Source organism: Zeugodacus cucurbitae, chromosome 6, assembly GCF_028554725.1.
Source record: "Zeugodacus cucurbitae isolate PBARC_wt_2022May chromosome 6, idZeuCucr1.2, whole genome shotgun sequence".
Taxonomy (NCBI): Eukaryota; Metazoa; Arthropoda; class Insecta; order Diptera; family Tephritidae; genus Zeugodacus; species Zeugodacus cucurbitae.
The window spans coordinates 9,418,697-9,440,190 of NC_071671.1; the positions used below are offsets into that span (position 1 = coordinate 9,418,697).

The following is a 21,494-nucleotide window of genomic DNA, read 5'->3' on the forward strand; positions in this document are numbered from 1 at the left end:
TTCTTGAGAGTATATTACATTGAAAACGTTTCATAAGACTGGGAATAACCTTGAGGATTTATAGACCCTGGAGCCCCCCATTTAAGAATATACAATATATCTTTTGAGAGTATATTTCATTGAGAACGAGCTTCGAATTACAATTATTATATTGATTCCATGTTTCATAAGACAGGGAGTATAACCTTGAGGATCTATAGAACCTTGATCATCCCATTTGAGAATATATTCATATACAATATATCTCTTGAGAGTATATTACATTGAGAACGAGCTTCGAATTACGATTATTATATTGACTCCATGTTTCATAAGACGGGGAGGATAACCTTGGGGATCTATAGACCCTTGAGCATCCCATTTGAGAATATATACATATACGATATATTCCTTGAGATTATGATTAAAATCAAAGTATATATCTCGGAGTTGATCCAGGAAATTTATAGGGATAGTGTTAAATAATGCTGCTGATTAAGTACCATTTAATTTTAGTTATAAATCTCTATAATTTTGACGAAGCTACAAACGCAGTTCGACGCGCTGCACTCGTATTTTCTCTAAAGCTCCCCAAGCTTACTGTCTTAAACTGTGCGAACTGCTGCTCGTCGGCTGACTGGCTCACCTTGCTGAAGGTTGACATTGATTTTGCAGTCGCACCGATTTTTATTTTGTTTACTTTGGGGAAGTGTGTTGCTGTTTAACGTTTAATGTGGCCACAGTTTACTTTGTATTATGCTACAGTGTATTTTTTTTTTTTGCTTAATAGCTTTGCAATTAATTTCGATTCTTTTTGAACTATTCGCCTCATTTTGCACATAATTTGTTTGTTGACATGGCAAACAAACACCAGAAGTGAACTTGTGGAACAGCTAAAAAGTATGCGTGTTTGTCCTTATGACAAATTTGTATGAAATTTCAAGAGACACACATACAAATATATCCGTGTTATAAGTCAGTTTATTTATGTGCAAATCATCGAGCAAATTGTATTTATAAATTGAACTTGGCACTTTTTGAAAATCATTTCACGTCACTTGTTGTTTTTCGTTTTTTTTTATACACTTGCAGACACATACACACACATACTCATGTTCTGGTAGAGACGCATTCCGCTTTGTTATTGTTGCCCGCTTTGTATTTGTAGGTGTTTTGTTTGCGAGCGCTGTGCGACTATCGGGTATCGAATGACATTTTAACGCCTCATTAGCTTTGCGCAACAACGGTACACTTAAACTTGAACTTGAAAGAGCACACAAGCGACGCGCTCAGCTTTGAATGTTACTTGTGCGCGGAGACTCCACTAAATTTCAGATTTACAATACGCTTTTCACCCATGTTTTTGCTGCAATTCTGCTGCTAAAATATTCATCGTAAGTATACCGAAGAGTTGTCTTTTATTGTAATTGTATACGCTGAGAACACCATTGTTCGTAATTCAAGAAGAAGTTTAGTTATTGCGTAATGCAGTGAAACGAAAGCGCAGCGCAGATTTACTCGCCGAACATAATGTAATGCTGTACTCGTGTAAACTCGTATATACTTCGTATTGTGGATCTTAAGAACATGTGACACCTGTTTTTGGAAGACTCTATATTCTTTTAGTCGTTCTGACATATATCCTAGGGTTCTTCAAAAGTCTCTTCTACCTTTTTGTACCGCTTTCATGCATAGTTCCAGAGATCTTACAACTTATCAATCCAAGCAAGGTTAGATCGTCTAAAAAACAACTTTTAAAACCTAGAAATCTTGGACAACTACAATAGTTTTTAAATATAACAAAAACGGTTTGAGATATCAATGAAACTCTTTATTCCTGTGAAAGTACATTCGATGTCATTATGTATAGAACTCGATTTCTTTTGCATGGCCACCACGGGCACGTTTACAGAAGTCCAGACCGTAAACACAATTTTCGACGGTTTTCAAGCATAAATCGGCCGATACTGCTGCAATATTACGTTCGATATTCGTAAGAAGTTCATCGATCTTCGGTAGTTTGTTGGCATAGACCATAGACTTGACGTAGCCACACAGGAAATAGTTTAACGGAGTCAAATTGCACGACCGAAGCGGCCAACTGACTGGGCCATTCAACACGTTCACCAAATTTGGTTTTCAATAAATCGATTGTGACCTTCGCTGTGTGGCTTGTGGCGTCGTCCTGTTGGAATCACATATTGTCCAAGTCCATATCATGCAATTCTGTCCAAAAATATTCGGTTATCATTGAGCGGTAGCGATTGCCATTCACAGTAACTTACCGGTCTTGAACATCATGAAAGAACTCATGAGACTCAGTGATTCATGGAGTACGTGTGGATTGCTGCCTAACCAATAACGGATGTGTTGCTTACTGCCGAAGCCATTCAATCGCTTTTAAAGTGGCTTCAACTGACTCCGAATTTCGGTTGTAATATTTAATTATTTCGACTCATTGTTGGATCGTATATCTTTCCATGATGAAACAGCCAACTTTGCTGAAGAGAAATGTCAAAAGAGCGGTCTACTTTTCTTCTCTATCGGTCTAATTTTCTTCTATCTTTTTTCTCTCGAATTTCGATTAATGCTGGCTGGTTTCTCACCGTTAAAAAATTAATATTTTTCGAAAATTTTTCGAAACATTTCTTGTTGGCACTTCAGAAATGAAATAATCATCTATTGCAACGTCGTCGTAGTTAACTGTTGTTATCGCAAATGTACAATTATTCATTTATGTACTTACGGCTCGGTTTAATTGTTCTGTGAACACGATTTGTTAATTGAGTGCGGTGAATCGTTACCGAGACGCGCGTTATTGTCTTTCTTTGCCACTAAATACATACATATGTACATGCGCCTTAATGTTTTGCGACAGCCTTTAGAAATTATTCGTAAACGTCAATTGCTTTTTAAGTGACCGCTTCTAGTATGAATACTAAGTACCCAACTACCACGCGGAGCTTTATTTGAGATAGTGAGTTTAAGCGAAAATCATTCTGATTTGTTAAGTGTGAAAATTTCTAGGAATACTTATGCGATCATAGTAAAGCGACTTAGTACCGCAATCATAAAGTAAATATTTATCGCTTATCGATTGCGAAAGTGTATGTTTTCTTTGCCTCAAGGGACCTGAGTCATATACGTCCGTGGTTTTATGTGCTGCGGTTCATTTCTTGGTATTAGGTAAATATTTCTTAGGAATTTCGCTATGTTATGAGAAGATAAAAATATGCTTAAGCGATTCGCACTGGTGGTACCAGAACTGGAATTGATATGAAAATATAAGAGGCTGATGAGGCTTATTTTGCTCGAATAGTGCCCGAAGCCACGTCACATGTAGACAGTCAGTTATAGACATATGAAATTGGAGAGTTATAGGTTACTACTACTAGGTCATTTCCTATCCTCCGATATCCACCTAATACTTAGTGAGTTATACACATCTATTTTCTAGTAAATCAAAATCTTAGAACAATCATCGGTTGCCTTCTAAAGCCTAAAAAAATAGTATCAAGTTCTTAAAGCTGCAATTTAAGGATACCACAAAATTAATTAACTTGGAATTAGTTTTCTTGATTCGGAACTCACGGTTCAGGGAGTTGTAGTTTCTATTCCGAAGTCAAGGAAGAGGTGGGTCCTGGGCAGCAAACTTGAAGCTGTTAAAGTCATGAATAGCTCAAACCAATTTGTAATAAAAATCTTTGAAGACTTTGAAAGCAGCTTAAACATTATATGACGCTCCCTTAATCCATATTAACTCGGTGAAGTTGTGCTCATAAACCGTATTACATTCGATTCGTCAATTGTATATTGACAAATAGTTTCAAGTCGACAATCTCAGAATTATTTGTAAAGCGTGAAATGCTTAACTCATTAAAACACCAAAAATATTTTGCACATCCATTCTGAAATGTCTGTTTCTTTGTAAGTCGACAACCTTTAGCGCGGTCGAACTCCAATTTTGGTTACTTAACGTTTTAATACACGCATGTCGTCGGCCTTGCCTGACCACACATTTTAGCATTTTATTGCGATTTAAGTGCTTCAATTTAATATATTAATATGTGCCGCCTTAAAAGGAGCTTATAAGTGTTATCTCCGATTGCTGACTATAGTGTAAAAAAGAATAACTGAAAATATTAAAAAATATTTTTTTTTTTCGTTCAATTTATGTACTCCTGTCCACTGGATTGAGAGGTGTACAAAACTTTAACGGACCCAGTGGGAAATTTGGCGGATGTAATCATCGAAGTAATGGTGTCTACTAGTTGTTCTGGATTTTTCAACGACTTTCGAGGGTTTGATTTGAGGGTTTAATATTATTTGAGAATGAATTTATGCTTTTTACTAAACTTTTATAAGGCTACGGATATGCTAGGTCTACAGTAAGGTCTTTTACTAGACTGAAAGATTTATGAAGAAGTTTATAACCTTCCAGTGTTTTTATCAGTGGATTATTAGAGGCTAGGGTAGTCGCCAACAAGAAGAAGGTATGTCTCTTATGTAAATAATTAAAAGACATTCTTAAAAATAACTTTTTTAAGAAAAATTGTTTTCTCTTATTTTAAAAAGGACTTTGACCTGGTTAAAAGCTCCTGGTTTCTTAAAGCTTCTGTTCAAAAAGCTGGTTGTGTTCGGGAGATGGACTGAGAGAGAAATGTAGAGAAGTTTTTACTATGGACTATCACCACCAGTTAGGTGATTAGACTGGGATGAGTATGCTCTAACTACACTACTAATGCAAGCTTCATTATGGATGTGGAACTGACTAAAATTTTTGTCCAAAGGTGCTATTATAGACTGTCTCAAAATATATATAATTATTGTGAATATTATATAATAAACCTTTAGGGGAGGTGGCGATCCACTCGGATAGTAGAACGGCGATACTAGCCCTGAGTTCTCCTAGCCTATCCTCACTATCAGGTGCACCGTTATACTTTTCAATTGGATTAGTCTGGGTTCTTGGCCACTGCAGAATCGCGGGGAATTGTAAGGCTGATGAGCTTGCAAGGTCAGAAACGACGGACTCACTATTAGAAGCATGAAATCATGTAGGCGCTCCATTGTCCTACTGCGGTCTGCTATTGGACAGATGGGCTTCGGCTGAGCTGGGTAGGCGCTTGTCAGTTACCAACACATGCTTAGTCGCAAGATCCTTCTGGCCTAAGGTAAACGGCGGTAGGTCTACCGAACTTTTCGCTCGTTCTTAGTCGTAGGGGTTCTTACTTGCCATTGCGTCATTGGAATCCACGCTGTAAGGTTAAAAATCTTACCGGATGCATAGAGGAGGATGAGGTGGAATCGTCTCATCACTTTCTTCTGGAATGTCCCGTCTTTGCGAGATCAAGAAAGAGATTTCTTGGATCTCACTTTTTAGAACAGGTTCGCGATATAGCGAATATAGAAGTTAAAAATCTCTGCAGATTTGTAGTAGGTTCAGGGCGCTTTTTCGACTCCGAATTGTTAATCTAGGGGGGTCCAGGCTTCACGAAGGACTATATTTTTAAAGTCTACGTATATTTCCCTTTGGGAAACAACCTAACCTAACCTATATAATAAACAATTCCTGCAGCGTATTTACGCATCATTCTATACATTCGTTTTGCATCGCAATATGGCCTCAAACCGCATTGCTTTTTCGTTTTTAATGAGCCACAAATTTGGGCATTTTGCGTTCAATTTGGCTGTCTGGCTGTCCTCTGTGAAAAAGGTCAGTCAAACTTGAATTGAAAAAAAGCCGAATCTCAGTCAACAACAAGCAGAGAAGCAGAGGAGCTGTGGCTGATGCCGGTCGACAGTCGAATAGTCGACCTAATTGTCTGTCTCCTTTCGCAAGCGGTTTGATCCTTAAATAGCCGCTGTGGCGTTGGCTGACGTCATTGCGCACAATGTATTGCTGTGTTGGTGTGAAGGTATATTACGGCTGCGTGCGATGGGGCCAGGTTCAAGGTTATACCTTGTGCATATATAAATTTTGGCAAAAGTGTAGGATAATGATTTGAAAAAAATATATATTTTTTTGTTGTTGTTTTTTCTATGATGTCTGTGTGCTACTTATTCGTGTCTTTCGATTGCATTTGATTTTGTTGCTGTTTATTTGTATTTGTTGTTGTTTTTGTATTTATTGTTGTTATTTTGCTTCGCTAACAGACGACACATGCAGTGTATGTGAGCAATGCATTCTTTGTTGTTGTGATTTATGTCTTAAAACTCTTCAGGAGCTGCTGCATATCGGCTTACTTATATATATATATATATATATTTAAGTATTTATGTGTGTGTCTGTGCTTGTGTGCAGCTGTTAATTTGTCGTAAATTTATTTCCATTCTAAGCACATAAACACATTTTAAACTTTATCGCACTAAAAAGCTTAAAACAAAAACAAAAAGGTTCTAGCTGTGCATACATACATACATACATACTCGTACACAGTAAAATATCATTACATTGGCTCATATGTGTAATGTTATTGTTGTGTAATATATGATTGTATTGAATTTCATGTCATAATGTAGATATATAAATTTCGTTGTACATTTTCATACCCCGTCTTACATTTGCTACCATGGGCGCGTCGAGGTAGTGCTATTCATATATAGTTACATACATACATATCTCCATATAGTCGAGCCAAGCCAAGTTTCGCTATTTTAATACCATTTTAATGTTATTGTAAGTAAGCCAGTTTTTTTTTCTATACTAAACTCAGCTGTCAGTATTTTGCTTTATTTGCATTTACATATTTTACTTTTGTTCAACCGCCTTTCCTTTTTGAGCGGTCAGAACATGTCGGAAGTGGAACGACTGCAAGGTCCAACAAGCCAACAGTGGGTACAAGTCAAGTGTGTCAGTCGTCAATGGCTCTGGACAAATTTGGTCAGGGCAGCCGTAGTTCATACCTACGCGTGAGCGCAAATGCACACACACACATACATATTTACATTTGTACTCATATGTGTATCTCAATATTTCATTCATTGCACATATCATTGGCGTACGTGTAATAAAAAATTATTTTTTACAACTCAATTTACATAAAAATAAAATATATAATATATTTTTGTGAATTTTTGCATAATTTAAATTTTATTGTTTGATATGACGTTTGTTGTTGCTTAAAAAAAATTTTTGGTAGATAAGTTATTCCATGAAAAGCTGCGTGCGCAGGCGTAACTACCATTTAGAGTACATCAAAGACTTCCCGGCGTCGTTGCACTAGACTTATCTTAGTTATCGGCTTTAAAGTTCAAGCCTCACATATAAAGTCGACAATTGATGGTCCATCGGTTTCAGTACTATTAAAAGAAAAATCATAAATGCTTAAAAGACATACATATATTCTAATGGAGATCTTCACTCTCCTAAATTTTACTTTAATTGAAGTAATTATTTATTCCATATTACCATTACCTTTTGGACTAATTGATGACATATTAAATGCTTCAAGATTTCTCAATTCGAAAAAATAAAACGAAAATTCGATTTCGAAATTCGAAAACATGACCTTAAAGAAGAACAAGATCCAGATAAAGTATTTCCACTGGCTCAAGAGCTATCCGAAGCCACTTAATATCTCAAAAAATACTAATAGAAAATTCGTAGACTACAAAATATTGTTGAATTGGTAGCTGAACTGTCTATGTTAAAACACATTTCTGAACGACAGGGCTTCGCTGATCATAGTTTATGTATTTCGTATCAATATTTTTCGATTTTTTACCGAAAGAGAACCCAAAATCTCCCTCTACCCATTTTTTTTTTCTCAATATAGTACTTCATAAGTATAATGGATGTCTGATAACGTACTTAGACCTTTAGGAGGCTCATTGTGAAACCACCGATACTTGAATCCCCTTATACTACAGTGTTCTATTTGAAACACTCTGTGGCCTTTATGAAGTTTAATAACTCAAAAAGTTTAATGTGTATAACCTCCGAGATGTCTCCGAGAAAACAGTGACCGATTGTTGCGATTCGTTTCCTGAACAAAGCTTTGCATTCGCATAGAGGATGTACGATAGTCTACTCTTCTTCTTCTACTTCTTGGTAGCTTGGTAGCCACCAGTAGTCATTGTATCATATCCCCAGTCTGTTGGCGTGTCTTCCTATCAGACTCTTACTCTGTTAGCACTCTTATTAGAGTTCTTATGTCCTTCCTTTTAAATTTCATTATCTGGCACTCTTACTCTGTTAGCACTCTTACTAGAGTTCTTACGTCCTTCCTTTTAAATTTCATTATCCGGCACGTACGGATTCAATTGTAAGGTTGTGCCCGGCTAGTTCATCTGCTTCGCAGTTACGTGGAATATCACTGTGTCCAGGAACCCATTGCAGGTTTATCGTGATTGATTTCAAAGCCGCTGGGCTGTCTGTAAAAATCTGTATGTTTCTCGTTATAAGCACCCTCTTTGACAACGCGAGAAGACTTTCTTTTATTCCACTAATCTGAAGGCGATTATGGTATCTAATTTTTCTGAAAAGACACCACCTCTCACTCGTTTATCTAATTTAGATCCGTCCGTATAGATGCTTATTTCTGTTTCCTTGTCTACCTCGCTCCTGTCCCACATCTCTCTTGTGCGGAAAGGAATATTGAGAGACGTTCGAGAGAGATTTAATTCGGAAATCCGTGGTGTTTGGTAGTAACAGGAATTTACTAAGGATATTAGAATACCCCTGGTTATAAGTGACTAGTAGGAAAGATTCCCTTAATATAATTTGCTTACAAAACAAGTCTATATAGTACTTCGTAAGCTCCGTTTGAATTATTTAATTAACGCGGTAATTAAGCAGTTAATTGAGTCAACAAATTTGATGTTTTAATATACTAAATTTAGCACATAAAATAAATTAAGTGCTCTACTAATTAAAAAGCCTCCATAATTCCACTTTACTTTTCGCCCTCTGGGTTTTAAACCTTCTATAGATCATTTTTATGAAAATTTTATGATTTCATTTTTTTCGATGAAATTTGTAAACAATTTTATTTCATTTTGATCTATAAATGCATACTTTAACACAATTAAGTATCATTTCCATAAATTGCTTTGCAAATCAGCCTCTGATTGCTTCGATTTTGATAAGCTCTTCGAGGGTATTACTGACCATTTCTTTTCTCGAGAGCAAGCGGTACAGGTAGATATATGAATTTGATAAATACCTATATATATTTGTTGTATTTTAGATAATGTAAAATATAACTTTGATTTTACACAACTAAACGCTGTCAAATTCACCTTTCAACAGTCCTCTATGCCTACCAATTAAATGTTGCTGGGTGAAAATAAAGAAATGGCGCAGTCAAATTAGTCTTGTGATTGTGTTTTTGTGCGGCTCGCCGCAACCAAAGGACTTGTTTCGACAAAACCAATAATTAATATCTCAACACAGAGATGAAGAACAGCCGAGCGGCGGATGAACTAAATTATACGCTGCAGAGCCACTAATTTCACAACAAAAGATGTGGGAATAAAGTGAAATGCGGCGAAGCCACTGAAATGTGTGTGCGTCTTTTATGGGCAAGCTAAAGCTTTATTGGCAATACGGCTTTTCAATAAAGTCATTAAATTGATAAATTGGCAGACGATGTCGTGGCAACACGAACACACACAGCCACACACGCAATCCGATGTCAAAAAGGTGAAAGCAAACAATATTCTAACAGACTCAAATGTATGCTGGCGATTTTTACCTGAGGGTTATCACAATGTGCAGCAATAAAGCGCTAGAAGCTGGACTAATAGCATATATGTAGTATATAAAGACGCGTATACGGCATTTCAGTAGTGCGCATGAAGCGCGGATGCGTGTCCGAGCACATATACTTGTACTTATACAATTCGTTGCGGCATGTGGCGCATGCGCGATTGATGAATCGATTGGTCAGGCCGGTGATCGATACGCCGTTGAAGTACACATTAGATAGATCGCAGCTAATCGTGTTGGTTTTTTGCACTCTCTCTCAACTTGGCCTAACACCTTTTTTCATAAAGCGCTTATTGTTGCTATTGTGGTTATTGTTGTGCAGGGAGTGACTTCTTCGAGCTTATGTGTGGAAAAGTATGCGATAAACATAAATACCAACACATAATAACGCACGATAATGGCGCAGAACGACTTCTAATTAAATTTTACTAAGAACCGAAAATTTATGCAAATTATTTTTTTTTTGACTCGATAGAATTCAATTTAAAGTGAACTTCGTCTTCTTGCACTAATCAACAGTGTGAAATATGTAGATGTAAATTGATTTTGGGTTTTGGAAGAGGCGTTAGAGGAGAGAGAATGATTAAGAGAATTAAGAGGCAATAGTCTGTAAGACTAGTGACGATCAATTTTGTTGTTATGGCTACTGGCATGAGGCTGTTGGTATATGGGAAGAATTCGCTGTATAAAATACAGGTGTCTCAGTTACTTTGATGAGTTAGAAACATTTATTATTGTTATAAAAAATTACAAAGTTTGTTATTTCGAAAGATTCTGAAATTATAATAACCTTTTCACACAGCCTAATTCAGGGGCGAACGCAGGGGGGGTTTTGGGGTGTTAAAATCCCCCCCCCCCCAAAGTAATTAAATTTTTAAATAATAGAATTTAATTCTACATAGTCATTTGAAAAATTGTAATTTGTTGTTTTCAAAGCAATCTTTCTGCCGACGATGTATGAATATGTAAAATAAATGAATATATTAGTCACTAACAGCGTTGCCGTTTTGATACAATTTATCTTTTTTTGATACTTTTTTTCTAAATTTTGTGATTTGATACTTTTCTGCTGATAGAATTTAATTTTTTGAAACTATGAAAATGTTAAACTAAAAACAAACCTATTGTATCTGGATAGTATTAAAAAGTTGTGGGAATGTAGGCCAATTAAAAACCCAGAAAAATATAAACCGGACAGAGACATTTTTTTAATTTGCTTCAAAGTAATGAGTTTGCTTTATAACTCTGTGGCTGCTGAACTGGATTTTTTTAGATTTAAGGGGAATTGTGAGTCGAAAATGGACTTCTTTTGAAAATTAGTTCTGAACTGAAGAGTCACCAATAAGGTTTCTATTATTTTTTTAGAGTTTATTGTTAATCATAATACAGGAAAAATAAAAACTCATTTATTATGACTTTCAGTTTTCGTTCCATGAGCAAACTGTTGTGAAATAAATTAAATTAAAAAAAATTATGCTAATTGCAAAAAAATACTTGAGTGCCTTAACTAAAATATCTACATTTTTAATAAAAACAACCAGAAAAAAATGGTCTGAATTAGATACACAACTTTACTTATTATTTGTTTTTCAAATGAAAATTTTTAAAACAACGGTTGTGCTTTTGATACTTTTTGATACTTTTTTGCTTGGTAACATATACTTAATTTTTTTAGCTCGCGGCAACACTTGTCACTAATGATTAGAGCGTGAATGAGAATAGAACAAATGAATTATGTGCGTACGTGTGTTTTGTTCTTGTGCCGTTTTTGCATTTTCCTTATATTTTTGCATTCGAAGGCGAACCGGTAGAATATTACCGCAGATCAATTTATATACCGTTTTTAGATCATTTTTTGGACCAAATCAATGAACGATTTTTAAAACATCGAAAGCTGCTTTCCAAAATTGAAAACATTTTGCCAAATAAATGCATAAATCTTGACGTTATTGAGATGCAGGAGACTGTTCGTGTTTTAGAAAAGCAATGGTCCGCTGATGTAGAAGATCCCGATGATTTCGTTGCTGAATTTAGAATGTGAAAAATGTTAAAAATCTTTTCTTCAGATTATATTTTCTAACTAAAATTTTGAATATATTTTCAGGAACTGATTAAATCAAACAAAGAGAAAACTTTTTTAGACGCGTTGAATTGTTGCGATGCAAAAATTTTCAAAACAGTGCATCGTTTTTTAAAGATTGGAGCAACAATCCCTATATCTGTCGCTTCAAGTGAACGCTCGTTTTCCTCACTTCGCAGGCTTAAAACATATTTAAGGGGTTATATACAGTTAGACGGCCGGAAAAAAGTGAATTTTCCAGAATTTTTTCTGAGAAAACTTTTTAATTTATTGATCCAAAAAAAAAATTTATACACATATTATGGTATCTTTTAACTGTATTTTAAGACTTAGTACTAGTAAAAATATTTATTTGAAAAAGAGCTACAGCTGATCTCCAGGAGCTCGTCTCAAAAAAGACGTTTTGCGGTGACCACTATATCTCGCAACTGGATCATCCGAAATTAAAAAACCAAACAGATTTCGTTAAAATAATGTTAAATCTAGTAATTAATCGAAGGAATAAGCAAAATAAAATTTTTTGTCAAAATGGCGGTTTCTCAAAAAAAAATCGATTATTCACCCAAATTTCGGCCTTAAATTGTTTATAAAAAAAATATTTATCGGAGAGAAAAAATCTACGATTAATTACTAAAAAATATATTTAAGGAGGTCGTGTTAAAATTTGAGACTAATCGGTCCAGCCGTTTTCGAGTAATGTTGGTCACCGACTTTGAAAACACAATTTTGAGAAAAACGCGTTTAAAGTTTGGACCTTGTACTTCCAAGCACTCTGAAACGCCTTTTCAAATTTTTCATTTGCTTGTAACTTTGAAAATATTCACCGGAACGATATGCAATTTTCTGTGTGTATTCTTAAATATATGTACATTAAGAAAATGAAATAAAAAAATCGATTTTTTGAAAATTCTAACTGTATACGTGACGGAGGAAGAGTTTTTAAATGTTATGGCCCAAAATAAAAGAAGATTAGACTTCAATTTGTGAATAAAATAATGAAACATTGTCTTTTTACCTAAACAACCTGATCACAGGTCATGGTTTCCCAAAATTCTTAATGTTTTGATGCAGATAAATAACGTTTATATATATTTACAAATACGGTCTTAGTCGCAGAGTTGCATTTCATTTTTAATCGATTAAGATTCAATTAAAAATTATTGTCGAAAAATTAGATTTTTATTTTGTATGGTAAATCCAACTAAATCAGCGCTTTAATCGAGCAAAGGCCGTTTAATTGAGCAATTAGCTCCTGTGTGAAAAGGCTATAACGGATATTATTAAAATTATTATTAACGACTACTTGAAAAAATGCTTTCCAACTAATTTTTAGTTAGCCTCTTGTGACATTGGTTGACATGAACCCTCTGTTATGACATCCTAGTAATACTGAGGTCATGGTTCCCCAAAATTCTTAATTTTTTGATTATTGAAATTTCTATAGATAACAGAACACTAAGGATCAGACTAATCTCTGTCTAGACTAACAAAACTAACTAATTGCTTAGCGACTTCTTCAAAGTTTAGCCCGCAAATTTCAATTACCATAAAATCCAGTTAATTGGCGAATCGAATGCTTCGGGTCTACAAAAAATAGAAACGCATAGCTCATCAATGCCGCAGTCATGCCTTAAGTAAGCGCCTGCCGGAATTTCACTTGCAGCGTAACTAATCGTGGGAATATGTATCTACAATGCACTGCCAAGTAAATTTATTATTAATTAATTTCATAAATAATCACATAGAGTTGTACAACAACATTACAACTATTTACATATGTTTGCTGTACTAATAACTATTTACAACAACAACAATATTATGAAATCACTATTCGCTGTTGTTGCTATTTGTAATTCACCCATTATTGAGCTGTAATCAATTTAAGTGTCTCACATCTTGCCTGCTGCTACAACAACACAAATTTTTCGGCATTTCGGTTTTTCACTCGCTAAGCAGCTTTTAGCCACTTCTTCAGTCTCCAGTTTTCAGTTTGGCGAATTCGTGTCGATCGTTAGCATTATGATTGATTGTTCGAGTGGATTGTAGCTGTTTTTTTTTTTCAAATTTTTCACTTTACAAAATATGACTGCACTCCGCTTTACAACGTTTTCATAATTAATTTTAATGTTATTGGCCTGACTGCAGTCATCTTTCAGTTTTGGTAGCTGAACATTTTCAATTTCATGTTTTATTCATAATTTGAAGCGCTTCGTTTTTGCTGTTAAAAAAAATCCAAAAAAAAGTGGTTCATTTTGAACATCACTTTGGCGTTTATTTTGCACAATTTATTGCTGATATTTCTTTCTTTACCATTTGACCCCATTTGTGACGGTTTGGTTTTGCGGATTGCTAAAATGAAGTAGTAGCATGCTTCCGGTTCGATTTGTTTGGTCGCTAGGTCTTATTGAATAGAGATACGATTTCTAATAGGAGCCGTGAAGAAAAGCTGCCTCTGGTAAAAAATATCGGACCCTGATCCATTGTGAGCTCTTGAATTCTCAGTGTTAACGTACTTCGTTAGTCCACTCGATCGGTTATTCGCTCAGTCAGATATTTCTTGTTTAAATTTTAGATACCTAACTTGGAATTCGTTTTGAATTTAGTGCCAAAATGTTCTGTAAAGTCTAGAGAAGCGAGAGAGTATTGATAAAGTTCTAAGCCTCTATTTTTATAAACTTTTGAAGTTCTCTGTAGAATAGAAATGAGGTGGAAATTTATAAATCCTTTCTCCTCGTTTGTTCAGTCTTCGGTTGATAGAAGTTGAAATAATCCGATAACACTCCTTCGGTGATCCGGGTAAGTCACTAGAAACGACGAATATTTCATAAGGACAAAGCACCTCGCAGTATACGGGTAAATATTTATTTCTACTTAGGAGCTCATGGCATTGGTGCCTGAACTGTCCAAGTGGAATTCTCATGACCTCCGTCGTGGTTTCAACACCGTGACCTAACCTAACCAAAGGTTCTCTGCATATAGTTTTTGTATCTCTGTTGTCTCTGTGTTTATGGCATCGATTTGAAGCCTACTAGATAGGGACTGAATGACATATAGTAAACTTATGAGACCGTCGAATGTTTCGAGTAATTTGTTCATAATTCTCCCAACCTATTATACAACAATTTAAAAACTGTTTATATTTATCTTTGAAATTCACTTATAAATCCATTCCGTCTTCCCCACTAAGTAACTAAGTAAGTAAGTTCTAACAAACAATATCCATTTCCATTGCAAAGCTTTGTCCAAAACCACGTGGGCATCATTCTGTAGAATTACTTACATATTTACATATTCATCTTATGCGGCTTTTATATTTAGATATGTAGATGTCTCACTTGTTATTTATTACATTTTGTTTATTATTTATCACATATATTCCATATAAATACACTTTCAAGTATGAATCTAATGCTTGACATTAGAAATGACATCACCAACCAGCACAGCCCACACACTGCTCAGCCGCCAACAGATGGAGTCAAGAATAGGCAATAAACAACAAGAAATAGTTGAATGAAAGGCGTTCTTATAGGCAAATTTCTTAAGCTCTCATATGTAAAGATAAAAAATATATATTTAAATGAGAAATCAGTTTAATTTTGTTATGCCAAATAATTAACTTGGGAACTTGAACGATGAACTGATTAAATTACTAGCTGAAGTAGTTGAGATTTTAAGTAGCATTTCGTTTAAGCGCTTAAAAATTGTTTCATTGAAGATTAAAAAAAAAATAACGCAGAAGCCTTCTTACTAGTTCTGGATGATATTGAACGAGCGAAAAATAATAATCCGAAATGCAATGCTCGATTAAGCCTTTAAAGCTAATTAAATGTTTCCTTAATGAAGTCTAAAAAATTATCATAAATAAATACAACTATATAACCACTCTCTAAATTAGTTGTAAATTAGTTAAATTACCGATTAATCAAATAATTGTAATCAAATTAATCAATTAAAGAAATAGTTTCTTGCTTCCAAGGTATCATAACGATTTACCCTATTAATGTGACCTGCCGACTTTGATTAGTATCTAAATTAGTGACAAGAAATGAAATGAATAAACTTTAATTATAATTAATCGGATGAATTCGATTTAATTGAGAAGGAAAACGACTAACGGACAACGAGAGTATGCCAGCAACTAAAATTGAAAATAGTTGATTAATTTACTACATGGTTAGTGATTAATAGTCTTTTCACACAGGAGTTAATTGATACATTAATTAACCGACATTTACTCGATTAAAGCAGTGAATTAGATCGATTTACCATACAAAAGAAATATTTTATTTAATTATTCTACAATAATTTTTTAATCGAATACAAATCGAGTTAAAACTGGAATTCAACTCAACGCGGTTAGTGATTTTCGCACAGCAGTTAATTGATCAATTAACCGACCTTTACTCAATTAAAACAGTGATTTAAATGGATTTACTATACAAAAGAAACATTTTATTTAATTAAATTAATTTTTAATCGAATACAAATCGAGTTGAAACTGGAATGCTACTCTCTGGGTTATTATCCGCGCTATATATTTGGATGTGTTTATTGATCAAATAGAAATCAGATGATGAAATTTACCAACTGCTTATAAACAGCAAAAACAAAAATGTACAACAGTTGATCGTTAATGGAGTAGCCACTGTGTGAACTGTAAAAACTGGTTTCCCAATTGTAAACTTAATTCAATTAATTTGGCTGTGTGAAATGGATATAATTGAGAGCATTTAGGGTAATTACATATTTTTAATTTTTAATATACTTGTACTAAACCTTCTTCAAGGTTATTAATATAATTAGATATTAAGAGTGAACATTTTAGATTACCATTTTTTTCGAAAATCATTTCGAAATTGAAAAACATTACAATAATCAATCTATTAAACACAAGAAAGCAATCGAATAAAATCGATTTTTTTATTAATCGTCATCACATCGTCATCACATTGCCAGCAGTCTTGGTTGTTCTAAGAAAAATACATTAAGCTTCATTTTAATTGCCTTGTCTTAGATGCTTACATATTTCTTCATGCGACTACTTGTAACCCATCATATTCCGAAGACTTATTGCCCATTGCTACTTGCTGTGCTCAAAATTATAAATGCAGATTTAGAAATTAACTACGAAAATTGTTAGTAATTGAAATTTATTGTTAAAGAACAAGTGTATAAAGTAATAGGAAAAATGATTATTTAAAATTCATTGCACATCCAAAACGCTTTTAGCTTTGCCTTGATGCGAATGCAGTACGGTCATAAAATGAATTAAAAATTTGCTTACAAGCGCACGAAGTTACTCGCTTAAGTGTTATTGAGGCGTTTTTTGAGCGTGGAAATATGCCGTGGTGTTTCCTACAGCATTTTTTTGTTTATTATTTTTGTTAAAAACAATGGAGACAACAGGCAGTAGTTCACTTTGTTTTGAGATCTTTTGAGACTCGTACCTTAAGAAAAAAAGACACCATGAAATTTGTTAACTTCGAATAACTTTATTTGAGATAAATGTTCCGCGAGCAATATATGTACATATATGGCAGATGTCTAATCTTGAAAGGCTAAATGTTTGTCCTCTTAAAGTTTAAGATGGTGGAATGAAGTTATTCTAGTAGGTTGGCGCATGAGAGACAAAATCATTTCTAACTAAAATAGGCTAATTCCGAACGAAGCATAAGCGGTTAGAGTGATAGTGTTTTCTGAGTAGATCTCGAATCAAGAAAAAATTTTGGACTTGAGATATATATATGAAAATATCTGTTATGGACATGTATTAGACAAATTGATAAAATAAAGAAACACTTTAAAATTATACAAATGGTTGCCACCTGTTTGCATTGTTTTTCAAGTAGAGATTACTGCAAACAAAGAAGGCCTACTCTCTCTAAGAAAGGGGGTGCTAACAACAAGAAATGTATTTCTTTTTACAGCCAGGCGGTCTTGAAATCAATAAAATTTCTTTGAGTCTCCTCGAAGATAGTGAAGGAATGCCTTGAGTTTTTAATGGGACAATCTGACTATTTTACGATAAACCTACGATGTGTGTTCAGGACACAATGATTCCAGGAAACTGTGAAGCAGATGAAATAGCCAGACTAGGTAAAGAGGGAATATTGTAGATATTTAATAGACATAGCCGAGACTCGGCGCAAACTATCTCTGGCTTGCTCAACAAGAAGACAAACGTGATCTGAATGGAATAAGGGCCGCACATGCCGTTTTTTGAATTGTAAAAGAAACGACTTAAGAACTCTAGTAGAATTGTTAACTGTTCATTTTCTGATTGGTAGGATTATTGATATTTCAGAGAGGTAGTGTGAGGCTATTCTAGTTTCGTTGGAGTCACAATTGGCCTCCTAAAGGCCTAAGTGCGTCGTACAACATCCACTTTACCTACTACCTACCTTGTCATCTGTTTAAAACTAAATTTAATTAAGGCAGTAGTCTGTTTTAGAAGCCGAAAAAAAGCGTTTTTTAGCAATTTTTTTTTGAAGGGAAGGAAATGATTGAGGTAAACGGAATTTTAAGGCGATAGTGTACTATATTTAAGGCTTAAAAAACAATATTTATTATTAAAAAATATTGAAATTTTTTCAAAGTTGTAAGTATTTTTCTGGAGCGCCTGCAGTCTGCACTTGTAAATCGGTGCCGGTGATGGAGATCGTGCGATGCATCTGAAACAGTCGAACCAAATTTTTTTTTTTTTAATTTTATTAGTTTCTTTTCTTTATGAACTAAAAAAATACCGAAGAAGTTATAAAATTCCAAATCCAAAAAATTCACTTTTTTAAGCATAAAAATTGATTTTAAGTTGCAAAACAAGGAGTTTAAATAATACTTTTGTCCAACTTTTTTAGTTCAAATAGAAGATAATTTAATACTGAAGCTAGATCACTTTGGCTTTTTTCGATCGGACATACATATATTCTTTTTGCTATCGCCGGCACCGTTTTCTAACACTTGTGAAAATGAAAACTCGAGAAAACGCGCTTTAAAGTCTGTCTGAGCATTCGCACCTGCTCGACGCTCGGCCACTTAAACTGCTCTAGCTTCGAAAATATGTCGAATTGACCACTAGAATTTTAAAAACATATTCTTGGATAATTTTGGAAGAGATTTAAAACAAAACAAAACAAGTAAGGAAAGGCTAAGTTCGGGTGCAGCCGAACATTTTATACTCTCGCAATTTATTGAAGAAATTTAACCAATACATATATGCGGAATAAAGCTCCCCGCATTTTTGAAAAACCTATAATTAGGTATATGGGAGCTAGGAGAAGATACTTTTGAAAAACCTACACTGAGGTATATGGAAATGTTATGACCCGATTTTAATAATTTTTGAAACAGAGGCACACTATTAGAAGAAAACAATTTCCTCTGAATTAAGTTGAGATATCTGAGAGATTTACCCATATTTACGGTTAAAATTTATCCTTAGACGCTAAGTTCAACATGTTCGATATCTGGGGCCTTGAAAAGTTATGGTCCGTTTTCGAAAATATGCACTAATTGTGTAAAGTTTTATTCCGTTATCTTCATTGGTTCCTTATGTTTACATTATAAAGTGAAGGAATAAGATGGATTTCAAAATTGAGTTATAAGCAAAGTAGTAGTGGTTGTGAACCGATTTCGCCCATTTTTTGTGCGTGTTATCAGGGTGTCAAGAAAATATTATATACCGAATTTCATTCGAATCGATCCTTTATTCCAAATTTTACTGTTATAACTTTATTTATGGCGTAGTTATGACACTTTATGTGTTTTTGGTTTTTGCCATTTTGTGGGCGTGGCAATGGTCCGATTCTGCCCATTTTCGAACTTGATCTTCTTATGGTGCCAAAGAATATTTGTGCCAAGTTTCGTCAAGATATCTTAATTTTTACTCAAGTTACAGCTTGAACAGACGGACAGACGGACGGACGGACAGACATCCGGATTTCAAATCTACTCGTCACCCTGATCACTTTGGTATATATGGCTCTATATCTAACTCTTTAAGTTTTAGGTGTTACAAACAACCGTTATGTGAACAAAACTATAATACTCACTTTAGCAACTTTTGTTGCGAGAGTATAAAAATCGATTTTTTGAAGTCTGTAAAGCAGACTACTGCCCTAATCAAATTTATTAAATAAAGTAAATTAATATTTTTAATATTGACATTTATATTGACGGTTAAATAGAACCAGGTCCATTTTGTTTTATTTGGAATTCCAAAATAATGGATCTGAGAACTAATACAATTTGGGAACCACTGCTCTCTACAAACTTAAGCACAAGCTGTAGTGGGTAGCGGTGTAATTGCCGTCAATTTTTATTTAATTCTTGACGATCTTCATTCTGAACGCCGTTGATTGCGAGCACTTTCTGAAGTTGCCAGGCATGAAATATTCAATATTCAATAGCGCTGGCAAATGTCATAATTTATTTCAAGCAATAAATAAGTGCGCGCTGCTGCTGGCCGTTGGCTGTCACGGCTGCTTTATGTGGTGTTAAAAATAAAATGCAGCACAACAACAATATCAGCAAGAGATATGCATATATTTAAATTTAGAATAGCTTGAAAATGATTTCGAAACACAATAACATTTCGAAACGCAATGTCATAAATAAAATCTACTTTTGAGTAATGGAAAACAAATGACAGCGAATAGTGCCTCGTCCCATTCTGGCGCGTTGGCGTGCCACAGCCATAAATGATGAATGCTTTGGTACTGTTTTTTTGTTGTTGTCTTTTTGTTTTTGTTTCAACGCTGGCAATATCATCACGTTTGACGAGCGTCAGCAGCATTGTTGACGTCAATTTGCAAGTTAGCAGCTTTCAAGCCATTTAGTTGGAGCGTTGCTTCTTGATAATCTCATAGCGGCTAATATGCTTTACAGTGCTGTTGCTTTATTAATATATTTATGACACATATACATATATTATTTATAACATATATATTATATATAACATATATATTATATATAACATATATATTATATGTATTCAGGTAACTCTGATGCAAATGAATTTCTTTAATTGTGTTGGTGTTGTTGTTCTTGCCTTTTGTCTTGACATTGCGGCTACCTAATAAGGCGCTCAACTCAGCTGAGTTGTGTTAAGTGCGCGGACGACGAGGCGTTGAGAACAAATCAATTCGAGGCGTAAACGTCACCGTCAACTGACCGCCTCAACGCCGGGAATTTCAGTTTTATTATTTCTCATTTTTCCACATATCAATAAATTTGCGCGCTTAAATGTGGGTGTCATAAACAAGATGACATGCTAGGGAGACACTCATAATATAATTTAAATACCAGTATGCTCGTATGCGCGCGAAATGTGTCAGCGCAACAAAAGACTGAAGCGACGAACTTGAATGTGTCAGCGGCGCAGATAAAGATCGTTGACTGATCGCCTTTTGCAGTCGGCAAATGCGAACGCATAGAAGTCTTCGCTTAATGATTTCAAATATACAGAAAGAAAAAAATGATATGCAAATGTGCCAATGACTTTTTAATGATTCCCGCAAAAATATGAAATATTTAAATGAATTGAAATTGAATGGCATATAATATGCATAAAGTTTTGTGTAAGCGAGCAGGCTGTTGGTGGGGTCTTAATGGATTTTTTAGCATTTAGAATTTTTTGTTAAACCACTTCTTACACCTGCTTGTGGTAATTATATGTATTACGGCAGGTAACATCACTTCGGTAGAGAAAATAATGGCAGATAA

General features: G+C 34.5%; 1 protein-coding gene across 2 annotated transcripts in view; it reads left to right on the top strand.

Moving 5' to 3' along the window:
- The window catches only part of LOC105210999 (uncharacterized), a 158,675-nt gene that overhangs the window by 11,415 nt on the left and 125,766 nt on the right, over positions 1-21,494 (top strand). The window contains exon 1 of one of the 2 annotated variants that reach the window (XM_054232740.1): positions 1,129-1,373. The exons of the other annotated variant lie outside the window; for it this stretch is intronic. The gene's annotated coding sequence lies outside the window, so the exon portion shown is untranslated. Of the gene's footprint in view, positions 1-1,128; positions 1,374-21,494 lie in introns of those variants that run through there. 2 annotated transcript variants of the gene reach the window in all.